This window comes from Motacilla alba, chromosome 1 (genome assembly GCF_015832195.1).
Source record: "Motacilla alba alba isolate MOTALB_02 chromosome 1, Motacilla_alba_V1.0_pri, whole genome shotgun sequence".
NCBI classification, from domain to species: domain Eukaryota; kingdom Metazoa; phylum Chordata; class Aves; order Passeriformes; family Motacillidae; genus Motacilla; species Motacilla alba.
In genome coordinates, this window is record NC_052016.1 from 27,211,374 (window position 1) to 27,230,231 (window position 18,858).

Here is an 18,858-nt window from a genome sequence, read left to right on the forward strand (position 1 = left end):
AGCATGCTCTCAGAGGGACTTGCTCTTTTCAGCATGGCTTTCTACACCATTGAAATATTCATTGTTATGTAGCACAGCACCACCGAGTCTGTTTTCAACCAGCTGTTCTGTAATCTAGAAGCAGCCTGTTGAATATTCGGTGTGTGATATTTTTTTGTTTTTTCTGGACCCACCTTCACTCACTTTCTTTACACAGATACTGGGAAGTGCTCAGCTGCTGAAAATGCGTCTGAATACCAAAGACCTGGAAATCCAAGGGAGTAATTAAGAAAATTCATGATAGTTTCTAACACACCTTTATTACCTTGGTAATGAATTTTGATTGATCTGATGCAAGCAGGTGATTATGAGTGTTTTTAAATCAATTTACAGCTCAGAACTACTTGTGAAGTTGGCACAAGGACAGAGCATCGTGGGACCACGTGAGGCAGCTGTGCCTGATGCACCACATGGTCATGCTGATGTCTCACACTACAGTTTTGGGTGGTGGCTGCTCCCTACCAGCTGGCTGCAGGAACAGTGGCATGCAATCAGAAATACCTATTTTAAATGTGAAAATAATCCTATTCCCACTTTTGTAATGCTGCTAGTTTCAAGCTTTGGGTAGATGTTCTGATAAGGCAGGCATTTTAACTGGCTAGATAATACCAGAATTTGCTTTCCTTGTTGCTTTTCTCTCCTTGGTGCTTTGATCTGTACAGAACTAGTTTGTTTCATTTCAAGTACCAACAGCTAAATGATCACTATGGTTTCTGGCTAATAAAGATCTGAGTCAACCAATTGACTTAGTGTGTTGTTTTACTTGTCTTTTTTACATTCTCTCTCTCTCTTTTATCTTTTTCCTGTTAGTTTTTTTTTTTGGGGGGGATGGGGGTTTTTTTGTTGTTGTTGTTTGGGGGAGTTTTTGGTTTTTTGCGTTTTGGTTTCTTTTGGTTGTTGTTGTCTGGGGTTTTTTTGCTTAAGTCATGGGCACAAGGTTAATTCCAGCTGCTCACTTCCTCTATAGAAGTCTTCTTCATCTACAGCAATAGATCTGGAAAGACGAGAGGAAACAAAAAGAGAGTCCTGATGCAGTACATAAATCAGGACATTGGCAAACCAGGCAGGATTTGTTTGTTCTTTCTCATTAGCATTCTTTCCCCACTAGTTCAATAGGGAATTTTAGCTGACTCTTCCTTTTGAGAGGAGGCCCTCAAAGCCTTCTCTTCTGCCCAGTGTCACATTCCTGTTCCAGCTTTTTCACCTCTACTTATCTAAGCTCGTTTTAAAATGTTTTAAATGGCTCAGCAACCCTCAAAGTCACACCTTTCACATGCACTATCTTCATGCTCATTTGCACCTAAAGTCATCCTTAAGGAGAAGAGGAAATATTTGGTAGCTCAGGAAAAACATATATATGTATGAAAGCAGTCTAAGTGCTAAATGGAACATGGCCACGGGGGAATTGCATGTGTGGAGGCATGCTGCTGCCTACACTAAAGTAAATGCACACTTCACTTGTTTCTTTCTTACTTTTTCTGCTTATGGTTATTTTACTTTATTACTATTCCTTACTTACACTCTGGCAGCATCCAAAATCCAGATCAGGGTGGAGGCAACTTCTGTGCAAGACTTTTGCAGTCAAAATACTAGACCTACTAGAAAACAACCTGAGGGAACTCATGACGGTCTCTTAAACTTGTTCTGAAGAAGAGCTTTGAATTTGGGAAAAAAAAAAACTCTTTTTCTGACACAGTAAAATTAGAGGGTTTAATTTTTTCCAGAAATAAATGATTTGAAGCTGGGTTTCAAAATAAGTTCATATTTCAGAATAAATTACATAACACCATATGCTATAGTAGTGTGACACGAGATAAAATAAAAGGGCCCAAATTCCTGCAACAGTGCTTCAGTTTTATAAAAAAGAATAGTTCCATGCCTAACTTAACAATAAACTTTGTGTAAGTGCCCCTTTTCACTGGGGATTTTGAATTTTCAGCTCTTTAGTGCAGATTGTAATAGAATTATAAAATTAAAGCTTTCAGATACAGGGATGTGTTTTAGGAAGTGGAAAATACTTTGTGCTCTTGAGTGACATTTATGGGTCAGGAAAAGACTACTGCAGAGTTATAAAGGAGTCTGTTTGTAGAGTTACAAACAGACTGATGTGCTATCTCATGTCTTGTTTGTGGGATTAATATTTTTCTCTGACACATATATTTGATTGTAAGAATTCCCTGCCCTGGAGATTTCATAATTACTCAGATATAAAGATTCAGCTTAAAAACAGAAGATATTTCTAATGTTCACTCACGTCTAACCAGACCTTCTCACCAGCCACAGGGAACCTGTAAAAATGTTTCACTTTTCATTGAAACTCGCAGTTAGTGTATTTGCTTTTCAATATTTTAATTTCCATGCTGTATTTCAGTGACTTTCAGAGTAACAGTCAGGACAAAACAAACATAAGCCACAGCTCCTTGTCTTTAAAAAAAAAAAAGTCCTGTATAAGTCTACAAAATGCTATCATATTTTAGCTGAATCTAACAAGCAATGTGACCAAAATACTTGTTAATCTGTAATGCTCATTTTGTCTACGGTTAACAGCACCCAGAGTCTAGATCTATTTAACAGAAGACAGAATTATTGATTGGGTTTGTTCTGCATTTAACACTAATAAAAAGAAAAACCAGCATTTAGAGTTCTTTAGCAAAATATGCAACTATTAATGAGTGAATAAAAGGTAAGAAAAAGGAAAGTGAAAACCTTGCCTAGACACATTAGAAATAAAGACACCTTCCTGTCTAAACAGCTTTTGGCAGATAACACATTTTCTGCTGCTTCTTGTCTTTGATGTTCTTGCTGCTGCTGTTCTTGACAGTTTGATGACAATTTGTAGTAAATCAAACAGTCCAAAAAAAAAAAAAAATCACTTAATACAACATTTCATTTTACCCAAACCAGGATTTTTAAATTCCAATTTGAAAACCTTATAAAAGACTGGCATTCCTTCTTCTACATAAATCAGAAAAATATTTCAAAATTAATATTTAATGGAAGTTAACATTTTAAAAGATTTTTTAAAGGGAAAGGTTTATTAAAAATGTGAGAAATAAATGTCTAGGTTTTTTTTAGTATGCTTGTTTTTTGTTATTGAAATGAAAAAAAAATACTTTCATATATTTTTGATGTCATAAAATGAGCCTCCCCTGTTACAAAGAAAAAAAAAAGAAAATATTACATACCTCAGCAAAGTAGTCGAGTCAGCTACCAGGTGAGAAAAGTCACGGTACTGATGGGTGTATTCATATTCTCACATGTAGCATGGATGTAGAGGTCATCCAAAATTACCTTCATATTCATGGCCCTGTTATCTGCAAGTTTCCTGATGAAATTTTCAGCTGCCATTCGTAGGGATTGCTTCTTCTCTTCTGTCTTTACAGCTGAGGTGGCTGTAGTGGCCAGATAACTGGGAGTGTGTCTGGCAAGCAAGTGGAAATATGGTCAAGTATGAAAGTCTATCACCATTACTAAGTCCTTACAGAAAAATCTTTAAAATTACCCACAAATCCTACAGGATCAGAGGACATCTACATGCTAAATGAGGATTCATACAGAGAAACCTAAGCCTTTTTTAAAAGGGCCGAGCTCCATGAACTTTAGGTTCTTCCTGTTTCAAATGACCTGAGGTAACTGGGATGACTCTGGAGGTCAAGGTCATTGCTGCCATGCACTAGTGCAAATAAACCAAGGTCATGGTTGAATTTAAGACAAGGCAGAAAAACAGAACAATGGTACAAAGGTGCTCATTTTTATAAGCTTCCTTATTTCCTTCCTTTGGGATGGATGTGAAGTGAATACCTGTACTGATGTCTCTACTGTGCACTGAATACTCAAATATGAGATTACCTATAGTGGCTAAAATGGCTATAAGAAATAGGCAGCTTGGTATCATAGAAGAGCAGTTTTCCCTTGGTTTGTTTCTGAGCCTCAGCAATTGCAAATAGGTTCCAGAAAGAATTTTAAATTATTTCCAAATTTTATATGTAGTGTTTTAATAGGTTTTCAAACAATTTGATTAGACCGTAATTTAAAAATAGTTCTTCTATTCTGCTGTGTCTTGGCAAGACTGGAGGAGAGAACTAGCTGCTAAAAGGCGGACTTCCACTCTGGAAAAATTTGAAATAAAATGCCAGGAAACAATATGTATACAAACAGCAGATTATTTGCCAGAATTTTGTCATTCTTTCACTACTGAGCTTGCAGTTTCTCGAAAGGAAGGAGATTATTTTCCCAGCTTATGCTTGGAGTGGATTTCTCATTGAAGTCACACTCCAGGGTCTACAACCACAGAGATTGATTAGACATGATGGACACCATAAGCCAAATCTCTCCTCCTGCATTAAAAAAAAATCTTGGGAGATAGAGAAGGTATAAAATAATAAATGGAAAGTGAGAAAAATAAATGGTCAAGGAATAATTTCTTTTAATAATGCAGGAGCTGCCTTCACAATTCAACACAAAGGCAAGCAATGCTTCTATGGGGGGAAAAAAATATCCTGTTTTCTTCCGAAATCTTCAGTGGAAGGCAGTGTGTATTTGTTTAGACTAGAGGATGTGCCATAGGCTCTTACCAGCAACACTAGAGCAAGATTGAGAATTTCTCTTTGAGGAAAATATTTATCTAAAGCATTCTATGTCTATCTCATAAGAAACCTCTATTGTGGATTGTTTCATGTGCACCATGCATAAAACAATAATCCCCCTTCTTCTACTGTGTCGTTGGGAAAAGCAGCCCTGACCTCTCCCCTTTTTCCCAACATGCCAGATCAAAACTTGAGAAAATTCAGATCTCCAGTGCCCATTTTTCCCAGCTTAGCAAACTCCTCTTCCTCACGGCTACCCTGCCCATCATTCCTCTCTAGCCAGAACTGAACTGAGGCTTTCTGGAGGCTATGGCACACACTTCAAATCAGTGAAGGGTGCTTAGGAAAGGAATATCTTTCAGACTGGGGAAAGAAGATGTGGAGAAAGCTGAGGTGTCTGGCCTGGCCCAGGAATTTATGCAGAAGCTTTGCATCAAACCAGCCATGTGATGGTAGGGAAGGTATTTAGAAAAACACAAGATGACTTCTTCTGGAAAAAAATACCATGTTAAGATTATATGAAGAACACTTTCTCTTTCCTAGAATTCTCTTCTGGTTTTGGTTTTTTGGTTTTTGTTTGTTTGTTTGTTTATTTTCCCTTTTCATTTCCCACATGCTGCTGGCAGCTGAGCTCCCCTAAGCTTCTTGGAAATGGATAGCTTCTCACCTCAGCCACTCATGGCTTCAGGGAATTTGCTCAGGGAAGTACCTGAGCTCACCTTTGTGTAAACTGAATCAACATCAGATAAATAAGTTTCCCTGCATCTTTCTTAGGGTTTGCCTTTGGAGGCTGGTATATTGGGAGGAATAAATTAAAATGAAACATTTAATATTCTCTAAAAAGTCACTAGATCACTATTTCCACCGTAGTGCCTTATTAAAGGAAGGTTGCTTCTGTTCATCAGCATCAAGAAGCAGTGTACACTTAGACAGTAATGCTCAGAAATCTCAGGGAAGTGGATAAATTTACAGGGAGAAAATGCCGAGGGAAAGCAGTCAATTCATAACACGGGCATTCAATGTTAGTTGGCTTAATTAACTGAATATTCAATTACCAAAACACTTTACCTTCTATGCTAATGCCATTTCAAATAATAGTTAAAAAGCAACAACAAAAAAATAGTCCATCTGAGGCTAGGAGGCAAACAGAGAATAAAAATTTGAGATAGGAGATAGGAAAAAATCAGATATTTGTTAAGGAAATACTTCATCAAATAAAGTTCAGTCAGTTTCCCATAAGATTATTCACAGAAGGAATAGGGTGGCAGTTCAAGTGTACACATTGTTTTTCATCACGGTTTAGATAAACATTGTGCTGTCATTAAACCACAATTGACTTTATCTGAGGGCTGTCTCTATGTTGAATTCTAGGAAATCTCTGTATTTGTCTGCCCAGTGTTAAAAGGAGATTCCTGACTTTCAACTTTAACATCAGGCAGTCTTCCTTAGCATTTTAAAATACCCACTTTTATTTTTCTTCATAATATTTAAGCAGGTTGAATAATTTAACAAAGAGCATAATCCTCTAAATTCACTGAAATTAGAGTTTTGCAAAGGCAAACCCTGAAGAGGTTTCAAAACTGTGTCACAAACCACATGGGCATTAAAACCAGGGTATGGCCATAAAGTACAGCAGTGATGTGGCTGCCAAGGCACCTCACCTGTGGTTCACTGAATCACAGACAAGCCACAGCAGGAGCCTCGGTGAAACCTGACACCAAAGTGGTGGGACCGGTGTAAGATTAGGCCTGAGGACTGAAACTGCAGAGACCCTAAAGTACTCCTGCCAGACCCCAGAGATCAGCACTCACTCCATGACAGGTCCCGGAGCAGTTCACTGGGGGCAGCCTGAGCTGTGCTGAGGCTTTTGGTGCTGGTACAAGCCAGGTTTAATCACCGTGGCCAACCTGAATTGAGGTCAGGAACTCCAATGTTAACACTAAGCACACACCAAAATGCTGCACTGAATGAGTACCTCCGAGCTCATATTCTGCCAGCTAATAAAAAAACTAAATGTACTGCCTGGACATACATAATTTCCTAACCATGACCCAAGCACAAAAGAAAACAAAAACAAACATACAAACAAACAAATAAAAAACCAAAAAAAGAGAACACCCTCCAAAACTAGCCCTTCTCCCCCAGCCTACTTACCCAGACAGTACAATGACATGCATTCCAGCATAGTTCTGCAAATCTGTTACGAAAGAACCTTGTTCCCAAAAACAGCCTCTGGCTATAGTGGTGCTGAAAATATGTTGTTGACTTCTTTATTTAAAAAAAAAAAAAAAAAAAAAAAAAAAAACACAGGGAAAAGCCTTATTTTTGTATAAAAAATGTCCAGGTTTTCATTTATACAAGAATGACTTTGTTGTGTGGTATGCCCTTCAATAAAATTATAGCTTAGGTCCACAAGTGTGTGCATGTTTTGAGGTCTTATATTGAATCTTATCCTTTCTTCATTTTAAAGGTATTCAGTATTGTTAACAACCAGGAATGTAAATTACAGACATACACACTCATGTACATTGCCTACCTAATTTTACAACTCCTGTTAAATGCTTTAATGGTTTAAGGATTATAAATAATAAGATAGAAATGCATCTAAATATTTTTGCAGCAACACCAGAAGCTATAAAACTCCTTAGAATATGAAAGGTCTTCACTGAAAAATAGGTTTCAAAATGTACAAATTAAAAGTCTATGAGCATTCAAACCCTTAGGTAGTATTGTATTTTTTCCCAACTTTTAATCCACTTTGCACCACATTAACAGAATTTTAAAAGGTCTATGGTTTAAAGTCCTTGTTGTTATGCTACTGTGCTCACATATTAAAAAATACAGTAGAAAGCTATTTCTTTTACCTAATTATGAAGAGAATTAAATTATTGTACGTCCTCATAATAACTCAGAACTTCCCCAAATGCACATATTTTCATTACTTGCTTGAACATTATTTATTTCTATTCTTGCGACCTTATTTTTTAATAAATACATTCAAAACTTCTTCAAGAGTATGGAAAGAATATTTAATACAAAGCAAAGTAATTATACTCTGAAGGTTCTGAAATATAACTGGAGTGTATCCCTGGGGCTATTTCCTGATAATTAGGTATGGCATAAATAATCATGATTAATTATGTTTCTAGATAGTCATCTGCCTCCAATGAAATATTGTTATCCCTGATAATGCTCAATATTAGAAAAACCCACAACTAAGTGTGTTTAAACAGAATATTTTTCCTGAAACTCATGTGCAACTCAGTACACAAGCTATAAATGTCTTTGATGTTGCTCTGATACATTGTGCCATCAGAATACCAATTCTTCATTTCTGAGTGCATTAAATAATATAGTCTGGCAACAAATCAAAATCCAGTAGACCAAAATTACACTAAATAATTTGATGAGTTTTTGTTAAATGGGTTTGGAACATGATCTTGATTTTTCTTTTGTGCAATTTCTTAAGGATGTGACAAATTGTTTACCCATTTGTTACATCTCTGATTACAGATGTACAAAGAAACAGTACAGGAATGTATATGGATCAGAGCTAGGGCAACTTTTTTCATGATGATTTTGTAAGTACAACTGTGGGTTTGGATCAAAACTGAATTTTTGTTCTTTGAAAGAAAGCCAAGGCCTTTCCTGATTATGTACAGCACCTTCATGTGGTATTATTAATACCTTTTGAGGCTCATCTTAAAATGCACAAGGCAGTGCCCTGCCAACAGAGTTTGGAAGTAAAAATGAAAGCTGAAGAATATGATCAGCAGCACTTAGCATATGAAAAGCCAAGGGGTGGGGGTGGCTCAGAGGCTCAGGTGGCTCCTTAAGGACCAGACTTCCAGGTGAGCACTGACCCTGCCCAGTGCAGCTAGGTCAGACTCCTCTCTGCCCAGCACCACACTTCGGCTGACCCCTGGCAGAGCACCAGCAAAGCCAGCTCTCAGAAGCCATCAGGCATCCTTGTCTGTCCTTGGAAGGGCAGTGTGGGAATTAGACAGTGACATGCTGCTTGGGACACATCCAGAGATCTCTCCTTTGGAGAAGAGAGGTCTCCACCAGAAAGATGATGAGTGACTTTGCTGGGAAGAACTGGTCACTGCCTGAGCTGGGCTTCCTCTGGGTTATCCAGGTGGGTTGTGCCCACAAAAACACAGAAAGACCTTCAACAACCCCAGAAACAGAAGTAAGGGTCAATTCCACACTGATGGCCTCCTTTCCTTCTTTGTGTTTACTCTTTCATCTGTGACTAAGTTTCCACCCTTTTTGGCAGGGAGATTGGGGCAGAGTCACATTCCGGCTGAAACCAGCACAGTTGCCATGAGCAAACATGAAGATGACTGCTAATGCAGAGAGGTGATCCCTGGAGATCCACAGCTTCAGCAGGCTGGTTGCTGGATAAACGTATTCCCAAAGTTAATGCACAGGAAGTGGGGGAGGAATGAGGAGCGCCTGCTTTTAAAGCAGCAATAGTAACAAGCCACAAGGTGGAAGCAGAAAAGCCAGAGGGGACAGCATCTGTCATGATGAGAAACAAAATGAGTGAACAGAATGCTCTGTTGCAAGAAAGCAGCAGGAAATAGGGGAGCGTATTCTTTAAATACTTCTATCTAAGACAGCCTGAAGAGGGGAGACAAGGACTAGAAGTAGGTAAAATAATAAAATGGTTGTAAAAGCCCCACCTGCCAAGAGTGTCAGTAAAATGATAGGAGCAAAGGCAAAGGACATTTTCTTGGCAGCAAGAAGCACAGATGGTCAAATATAAAACCCATAGTTCTACATGGGATTTTCATCTTTGGTGCATTTTCTGTGAATGATTTCACAGGAAAAATGTGTACCCGGATTATGCTAGGTGTGAGCAAACTATAGATTTGTATTCATGAATATTCGTGCCATAAAGCCATGCTAAAGCTTTTTTTAAATCCTGTTCAATTAGGTCTGAAAGAAGTATCATAGAGTAGCAATGTCTTTAGGGAGATGTCTTCATGCAAATGGAAATGGAATCATAAAGAATTATGAAGGGATTTATTTATTTTAAACATATTTGTTCTTGCCACATCTTCGTGTCAGGAGCTGAGTAAGATAATATCTAAGTTTGAAGCAAATCACAGAGCTCGCTCTGTCATTTGCTAGGAGGCATTCCTGTATTTAGCTTACAAATTTGTGCCATTGTTACTGACGTAATCCCAGCTTGTGCAAATATTCAATGAATATGCCACAAAGTTTCTGCCAGCATTTGGCTACCAAACTTCAGCTGAACTCTTTCTCATTCTCAATGACCTGACATTCTCTTAGTTCTGCTTGAAGAATAATTTACACGGCAGATGTAACCAAGATGTATATCTGTTCCTGACTTAGGCAATTCTGCTTCTTTTTTAAGGAGCATCTTTCAAGGAGAAAATATTCCAAGGATAATGATGAACTACCAGCAGAATAAAGACTGGTGAAGGGACCACCTCTGCATCCTCTAAAAGTGAGGAAGAACTGGGAAATCTCTGCTGTCTTTGGGAAGTGCAGAAGGGAGTAAACCCCAGGCCCTGGGTCAGCTGGTGAGCCTAGGCTTGCATCCTTCCTGACTCTTTAAAAGCGTCCTGGCCAAAAGCCCATTGCATATCATAATACTGATGCTGAATAAAATATTTTGCTCAGTTTTCCTCAGATTCCTTCTCAGGAGGAAGGAGATGTATTGAGGCTGCAAAGGCAACCATGTAAAGCATATTTCAGGACTGAGATGGAGTGAATTAAAGTGACACTATAAATATAGGAATATGAACTCAGACTAAGCAAAAATGGAATTACCAAAACTTACCTCCATTCCAAATATTTATTTATTTATTTATATAGTTTCTGCCATGGGCTGAATATGTTTAAGCATTGTACATTAATTAAAAAGTTATGCACCTATGATGTTAAGCTGTCCCTTGAAGGCAGCTTGAGCTTTCTTTTCAGTGCAGAAGTTTCCTAGATACTTTCTTCCTTTGTTGTCACTGTACCCATTGGCTTGGTCAGCACATACTTCCTCCTTCTTTGTCATGTTGTTTTGCAACACACTCCTATTTCAGCATGGGGCTGCTTCTCATTCTGCCTTAGAACACAGGCATGTAGTAATTGGCTCCAGGAAGAAGCCAAAACATTTGTTTATGGCACTAGTTAATTACTCATATGCACACTTAATTGCTGTTGAATACTCTGGCCTGTTTGACTTCTGGGGAAAAAAAAAAAAAAAGGTGACTTTGCACCTATTTTGATTGGTTACATGCAAACATGCAAACATGTCTGTATTTTTTTACAAATTAAAGAAGCAAAACTTTACTTGTCACACTATTAATTCCTAGCACACCTCTTATTTAAAAAAAGTCCTCTGCGCTGTGCTCAGTACATCTTCTAATGCAACCAAGCCTGAAAGCATAAAGTATCTGTGCTCTACTTAAAACTGCTGATATGACAAAGAAAAACCTCTTCCTCAGGACTACTACTCCTCTCCTGTAGCATAACAAGTGCCAGTCAACCACAAGTGCTCCTAAGAATGGCTACTTTTAGTGCTTCTTACCAATAACAGGCAGAGGTTTTGCCCATTAAGGGTTTTATTTTCCATCTTACAACAGTGACAACCATTTGGAGCTTTGCCCACACTTCTCTGTGCTGATTTTTTAGGTATTTATAACATTTCTATTGTACTTACCGCCATATTACCAAAGTCTCTTACACTCATTAATCTCCCATATAAGTTGTTCCTTTGTTCATTTCTTAAATGACTTAGAACAAGACCACAGCCTCTTAAGCAGATCTAGCAGGAAAAAAGAAATTGAAGGTAAATTAGATATTCTTATTTTCTCATTACTTTTCCACTTTAAGTGTTCCTGAAATAGCCAGAATTATTAAAAGAAATAAATAAACAAAAATACCACAGTGCTAAATTTTACTCTAAAAATGTATAGGTGACTGTTAATTAGGAGCTGCTGGAGACAGTCCAGCAAAGTGCCATAAACAGGATTAAGGGACTGGAGCATCTTTGCTATGATGAAAGGCTGAGAGAACTGGGACTGTCTAGCCCTAAGAAAAGAAGGTTCAGGAGAATCTCATCAATGTCTACAAATACCTGAAGGGAGGGTGCAAAAAGGACAGAGCCAGGATCTTCTCTGTAGTGCCCAGAGACAGGACAAGAGGTGATGGGCATAAAGGGAGACACATGGGGTTCTCTCTGAACATCAGGGAATACTTTTTCTTGAGGGTGACTGAGCACTGGCACAGGTCACCCAGAGGAGTGGTGTAGTCTCCCTCCCTGGATGGGAAGCATAGCCCTGGGCAGCAGCCTCTGCGTGATTCTGCTTGAGCAGGGAGGTGGAAGCAAGGGAGCTCCAGGGCCCCTGCCAACCACAACCATTGTGTGATGTCTTGAACTCCATAGGACCCAGGTCTGAGTGTGTCTCCAAAGACAGAATGCAGATAAATTTCAAACCAGGACAAAACATTCGCATGTCATTCTGGTCACTGTGTAGGCTTAATCTGAGAGCAAAGTTCTCAACATTTTTCAAGTGATTCAGTGTAATGACTTCATTAATAAACCAGCATCAAATCAAGACTTTGAAATGCATTGGATTTGTGAATAAAAGCTTGGATAAATTGACAGAATAACTCATGAGTTCAAAATAACAAATGATCTCAAAATACATACATGTGAGGATCTGGTAGCATAAGCAAGATGGTTTACCAGCCAAGAGTTGTGATGATTGCCTTCCTCAGCTGTCCATTTTCTTCTCTCTCAGGTTCCAAACCTCCATGTCCACACAAACCTCAGGTGCTCTCCAGGCAGTTGCTGGGTGATCCCAGTTTCTAAACCATCACAGTGAACAGGGCTCCTACTTTTCTATCAAGTTGTTAATTGCACAGCTCAGAAATTGGTAGGGGAGAAAATAAATGCCATTGTAATGAGGGAAGAATGGCCAGCTGAGGTGACCTTTTCCATACCAGCAGTACTACCTATGCCTGGAAACCTACAGAAGACTGAACTGCTTCACAGAGTAACATGGATTGTTTGCAGCAAAACCTGGTATCTCAAAGACTATATACTGGCCAATTTAGGGTTTTAAAACTTGCATTTCATTTCACTTGCTCAGAGTTTGCTACAGCACAGAAATAAGAAGTGACTGTGGATCAAGGTAAGATTTTATGCTATTCCATACCATTGCACAACTGCATAAAATGAAAATTTATGGTTTCCATGTTTTCTAAACATCAAATTGCAAGCATAACTCAATGCCTGAGTAGCTTGAGATAGACCTAATTCCTGACAATCTCATATCTTGTCCTTTACACATGTGCAATGAGATGAGCAAATGGGACACTGAAGGGTGCAATTTCTGTCTCACTCCTTACAGAGATGTAAATGGGTTCAACAAAGGGAAGGGCAGTGAAGACAGCAATGCAAAGTCAGGAAAAATATGACAGGAATATAAACCCCTATATTCGTGCAGAAAGAAAAGTATTGAAGAGAAGCAAATCAATAGGCAAGTGTACAGAAATTGCATTGGGAAAAGAAGGAAGAGGACTTCAATTTGAAAACAGCTATGTCAAAAGCTACTTATGAGTCAGAGGGCCAAATGAAGGCCAGCAGTGAGTGGAACAGCCCAGTCCCTCCTTCACAACATGTCACAGCTGTTGTTACTGGGATATACCTGAAACAAATGTAGCCCCTAGTATTTTTCCATAGAAAGTTGATTACAACATTTCTGAAGCTAAGGAAAAAGAAACTGGAAACATGTTTTATGAAATATCATCAGAATTGTTAATATTTAAAGAAGCTATATCGCAGAGAAATATTTGTAGGAAACCTGAATGTCCAAATTGATGGGACAGAGAGAGTTTAAATAGGCTTAAGTGATACTGGCTTAGTATAAAAATCCATCATCATCACGTTGGCCACTCTGTCCCCTTAGTGAGCCAAGTCATAAAATCAAAGTTAAATTTTAGAAGGTGGTGTGTCCTAAGAAAGTGATCTGATGAGATTTGGAAAGGCTCTGGTTTCACTACACTGAAAACTTCACTGTCTGGAATTTCATTTTATGTCTCTGGCATCAGTAGGCCAATGCATGAGATAATCAGGTTGGTGACTGATGAAAGCCTGGCAACATCAGTGCTGGCATGTCAGTTTACTGATGTCAGTTTGCAGCATGAGGATTTGGACTGGCAGACTTTCTATTAATTTTTAAATTTAGTTATACATCAAGTTTGAAGACCTCTCTGTGCATGGTTTGATTTTTCAGCAGATCTGGATGTCAATGGATTGACAGTGCCCAAGCAGCTGGACCTGGACCTCTGTGTACTTTTCTTGTTCTTGTACTAAAAGAACCATTATAAGGACATTATACAAAGAAGAAATTCAGTAGCTAGATTCAGCTGAAATGGGAGTAACTTTCTATGTTGGAAAACCTGTCTCCCAAAACAAACCCAGACTAATCCCATATGACTAACAATTTCTGTGGAATTTAACTGTTTTCTTTCTGATTCAGCCACCTATCTTATTGCAGATTCAGAGCTTAAACACCTTTCACACTGCAAGATGACAGCAGGACATCTATTGGCTTCAAAGGGGCTGAAATTTCAGGAATGACAAATGCACTGCTCTTAACTTGATGGAAAGAATTTGTCTAATGCCAACAAATCTCTCACCTGGACTATGCTTGGGGTCTGACTGTCCTGTGGGCACAGTCTATGCAAACTGATCTATGAAAAAGCCACCAAAATGAAATGCCTTCTGGGAGACCAACACCAGCCTCCCAAATTTCAGTGTTGCTAAAATGGCATGTCCTCAAAGTGCTCATATTGCAACACTTTCCAAGGGTCTATGGATCTGCTCAGTTTGTGAATGTCTCCTTGAGATGCTCATTATCTCAATGCAATATAATAATATTTTGAGGGCACTTCAGCACTGACATGAACAATAAAAATATACTCACATTCACAAAGCAAAAGACTTTGTGAATGTGTAGCTGCTTATGACAGTGATGATTCAGCGCAGAATGAAAAGAGCCAGTCACCTTCTTGAGTCCATTTGCCTTGGGAGTTAATTATGAGTCCTCAGCAGAGCAAAAACATAAGGAGAAATTGATAGTGAGTTTGGGATTAGGAAGATATAAGTCTTTCCTACACCCTTGCTGCATTTCCTTATTCAGATGTCCCTATCAGCAGTTAAGTGCTTGGAGGCTGCAGGTGATGGATGCTTAATACAGGATTCCTTACTCTGCAGCAGGAGTGATCACAGAGTCCAAACCTTTGCTGTCTTTTACACTTACACCTCACTTTACAGAAATACAGCTCCAAATACTGCAAGGGTAACAAGCAACCAAAAAAATGACTGCCTGAAGTCCTGGTTTGGGCATTTTGCAGTGTTTATTGTTTTAGTCCTTCAAACTTTCAAGTTTCATTAGAATAATACTGTCTGATGTTCTGACAGAGCTTTGTCTTTATTGTTCCCCTGTTGAATCAGTCTCACAATAATTATGTGCAGAGATGCAAAGTGAAATTACTGTAGCAAAGGTGGAAATTCAACCCAGAATGAAAAGGGGCATCAATTTCAAAGTCTGTAAGTATATTTCGATATCAAATGCTCAGCAGGAGGTCAAGAACTTCAATATTTTGAGCACATTGTGCTTTCTTATTTTATAACTACAGTCCCATATTACAATATAAAAATACTGCTTTTACAAAAGCCTTCAGATTATAGTATTTGCAATGTTGCATTATTATTCAGTTAGGATTTAATACCCAGAACAAATGTATTAACTCATGAACCCTGAGGTCACAGAAAACACTCACATAAACTACAACTCTTTCATATATATTTGTAACAAAAAAGAAAATAATTTCATATTGATATTTCAAGAACGAATAAATTGGCAAAATAAACATTCCCAAATGATCTGCTAACCTCTGATGATTGTGCCAATTACCTTTTACAGAAGTAATTAAAATAATTTGCAATGATGGAGAAAGAATATGAAATTAATTTCCATTGCATAGTCATTGAACAGTGGTAAAGTAGTTGCCCTAGAAAAGAATATTCTAAACATGGCAAAAATGAGAACTTTTTATCATATTAAGCAATTTAAAATTTCTGGTATGTTAAAATGATCAATTAATATTACATTTAGCATTTTTACACTTGCCTAGACTTGACAAGCATTTTGTGGTAAACTGGCACATCATTTGCTTTTGGCAGATGTCAATTGCTTTCATCATTATTTCAAAACAGAAATGATAATAATAGAAAGGAAAAAAAATAAAAGGAAAATTACCCTATTTCCAGTCCAAATAAAAATATATTCTTATTAACTTTATGACACTGTTGGCTGCTCTTCTCCTATGTTTATATTATTTAATCAGAAAGTTTGTCTTGCTGTTTTGGTAACTTCTGGAGGTTAAAAGTGGAACAGATACAATATTTTCTTTTATGTTTCTGAATAAAGGATGAGCTATTTTAATTCACATTTCCCTGACTTCCTAAACATCTGATGGAAAATAAACGTTCCTACTGATCCTGGTAAACCAGGCCACTATAGTCACAGTGCCAAGTTGAACCAACTCAGTAAAGAATTCAGTAATAACTGTGGGGATTTGTCATATCACCATGGGCAGACAAATTTGACTCTTCCCATGAATGGGGATAGGATCCAAGGTATGAACCAGCTCTGAATTGGAAGCCATTTAATTAAAGTTTGCGCAGTGCTGAACTCAAATTATCAAGGTTTACTAAGAGGCAGCATATATTAACTTGGGCTCAGCGTGGTGATAGAATGCTCTGCTTCCAGCCAAGTTTGCACAGGCAGTAATCTCCTAAAGCACAATGCCATCCAGAGGAGCGAGCCAGCCAAAGAACAGCCAAGTCTGAAAGAGTTAAAAAGAAGTTCTACTATCTCTTTGCTGATGTATCACCCTTATTAAAAAAAAACAAACAAAAAAAAACCATACAAAAAGCGAAAACAAAAAAAAAACCAAAACAAACAAACCACCAAACCAAACCAAAAACCCCAGAAATACAGGCCAATGGTTACATACAGTATTTAATATTCCATTATGGCTCCAGGTACAGCTCTCCCACTCTCCCAAGTTCGTATATTCAAAGCAGAGCAAAGAGAATGGGTTATGGAAAACTGGAAAAAAAATCTTCCTTTCTTTGCCCAGATGAAGTATGAAAAAATTGTGGTCTTATGCTGCTTTGATATGCATGTCTGGGTATTGCCATTAAAATACCACATATTGCTGAAATACTTAGCATGTAAACAATTTTAACTATCTGTAAAGTGCTGTGTAAACATCAGAAACAGCCGTGATATTCCCAATTTACAAAGCTGCAAATCAAAGTGGCAAAAGTTATTGCCACCCTAATGCAACAGGGAACTATTTATCTCTTCATTGCTCTTCTTGATCATTCTCTTGGTTTTATTTCTTTTCATCTTCTTTGCAATTTGGTTAGGGAACAACTGTATTTAGATGACACCTCCAAGGTCCTTTACATTCCATTCAAATAAGCAATCCAAATTTGAAGCTTTATCCAAAATTTATAATTGGTGTTTTTCTAAGGGTCCATACTATTTCTTGAATCTAGGTAGCTTTAAATATTGGGACCTCTCTGGCAGGGTACTCAAGTTTTGGCACACAAGAGGTTCTCCTTAGATTAAATGGAAGACAATAGGATAACACAATATGAATAAGATTACATCTGTGAAGATAATCCCAGAAAAGAGAATTGTGAATATAAAAGGGTTCAATTATGATGTCTACTAAGGACTAAGGTAAATCAACCCAATAAACATAATTTTTTATTTATGTTTATAAATATAAACAAATTTTTATTTAGAACAACCTTATAGCTGTGCTTTTTTAAAAATCAAATTCAAAATTGTCCTTAGAAAATAAAAAAATTAGCTTCCTCTATAAATTGGATAGTAATTTTTTATGACCTCTTTCTATGAGTAAAAATGAGTAAATACAGGAGTCTTCTGTATCATCAGAAAGGAACTGATCAGCAGTCCCAGTAAATATTTTTCATAAATAAGTTTTATTTAAAAAGGAATAAATGGTTCAAAATAAAACTCTGGTAAATACTACTATGCCTGTGGAATAATGAAGGGAAAGTTTGACAATTCAGGGTTTGAAGTGCCACATTAAATTTTCCTTTGCACAGAGAATGGACAGGCTTAAGGAGTGGAGTTCTGCATGCTATCAGTAAGAATGTTTTCACTGACTTCAAATCATGTAAGAGAAACTCCTGAGGGAGAGTCTGGAAAACTTTCTGGGTTTAAAGTTCTGCATCTTTAAAAATATAAAGTTGCACATGGATGCATTATTCGAGAAGTAATGTATGACCATCCTGTTTAAGACTGCCATAGGCAAAAGACCATAGCTATGATTGCATGATGCACCTCAGCTTCTGAAATGTTTAACTTCTGACTGAATAATAGTGAAACCAGAGCATCCTAAAACATATAGTTCTGCACTTAAAGGTAATATAAATTGTATATATATGGAGCATATGTAGATGGGTACCTTCCTATATTTATGGACACACACACATAAAAATTTATTTGTAACACAGTCTTGTACAGTAATAAAATGAACAGGTCAGGCTAGGGAAGTACTTCTAAAGTGTTTAGCAGGAATTAATATTCAATCTGCGAGTTTTCTTTAGTATTTCATCATTCAAATTTCTGGAGCAAAAGGGAAGATATACACCAAATTTGGATCTTTAAAATAAACCTCCTCATAGAGAATTTCAGCTGTGGAATCAAATTACTACTATTTGAACTTCCAAGGAAAAGAAAAGCAAGGATTTCACGCATAACTAGTTGCATCAAAGGAGAGTTTATAATCATTTTTATAATAATGACACAAAGGATGCAATTTTCCTGTTTCAAAAACAACAGAAAGTTATTGAGATAGCAGGAGATTCAAAATGTAGAGTATAACTCAGTATCCAAGACATGAAAAATTCTAGCCGAGGAAGGTCAAGGTCTTGTGAGATGTACATTTCCCCGAATTTCATTATTTAGTAGTCCAAACACATTTTCTGTGACCAGTGATGCACATTAAAAAAAAAGGTTACTAATTATCAGTAGTAGTAATTACACATTTAACAAGTTACCATTATACTTCAAAAAGTTCACACTAATGTGTGAATAATTATTGGCCTAATTAAGTATCCAATATTGCATTTACAAACAAAAATGAA